The sequence below is a fragment of the Triticum dicoccoides genome, chromosome 3A (assembly GCF_002162155.2).
Source record: "Triticum dicoccoides isolate Atlit2015 ecotype Zavitan chromosome 3A, WEW_v2.0, whole genome shotgun sequence".
Taxonomy (NCBI): Eukaryota; Viridiplantae; Streptophyta; class Magnoliopsida; order Poales; family Poaceae; genus Triticum; species Triticum dicoccoides.
This window is the reverse complement of record NC_041384.1, coordinates 289,685,482-289,686,569: the sequence shown is the minus strand read 5'-3', so window position 1 is coordinate 289,686,569 and position 1,088 is coordinate 289,685,482.

The window sequence follows — 1,088 nt, the reverse complement described above, 5'->3', positions numbered from 1 at the left end:
GGGGCGTCGTTCTTCGTCACGTACGCGTCGTGGCCCGTGGGGTGAGTTGTCCATCTGTGATTCGTTCGAGCGGCCCAACACTGTTCGGTGGCGTGGGTGGTGGTGGGTGGGTGGCCTCCCTTATCCCGCGTCGTTGTCCGCCTCTTCTCCTTCCCTCTTCCTTTCATTTCGTTTCGTCTCGGTTCCACTTCCTGCGCTGCATCGTCCTACTTGCTGGCCTGCGAGTCGTCGCTGGGGTTGGTTGGTTGCTAGCGAAGAACGATGGCGTCGTGTAGCAGCAAGGCCGATTAAGGTGGCTCTCATCCCGCTTCTTTCACCTTTTATGCGTTCGATTTGTGATGCCTAGCTGGTTTTGGATCTTGTGTGTCCATTGCTTGCAGATTCGTTCTTCTCCTCGTCGCTGGGCCTGGATTGGTTGCGTCGTTCGTCGATCTATGGGTAGGTATTTCTTCTGGCCTAATTTTTCATCATTTGCTTGACCCGATTGAGCTTCTGACATTTTTGTGGCATGGGCCTTTCTTTGTAGCTGCTCCTGCTTGATCTTTTCGCCTATTCGTCGTTGGGACTGTGCTGGTCTGCGCGTATTGCTCCAGGGATCTGGAGGTTGACCCTCTTTCATTTTTTCTTTGTTTTTAGGTTTCTTTGTGTGCTTTCGTTCACAGTCATGTGCCTGTGTGTATGGATTGTTGGGCTTCATATGGTGTGCGTGTCGTTGGGGTAGGTGTGCACGGTGACAAAGCGACGCATTCCTTTGTTGTCTTCGTATGTTATTGTGGCAGAACCAGGGCATGTCTTTGTCTCTGGTTGGATCTTTGTGGGTTTCGTTCCTTTTTTGTTTGTTTGTTTATGGGGGCAGGCTTGTGTTTTTTCCTTCTTTTTTAGATTTTGCTGAGGCTGAGGTTTTCCCTTTCTGTGAGCATGAGTTGGTGGTGGTTGTGGTTAGGAAGGCGTGGATGCATGGGATGTTCCTTTTGGATTTGTCTGCTACATGATGCATCTTTTTGAATGTTCTACTACTTTTGGATTGGTCCAGTGACTTTGTGAGATATAATGGGAGGAATGGTCTGGTCATTGTCTTCTTTAGGGTG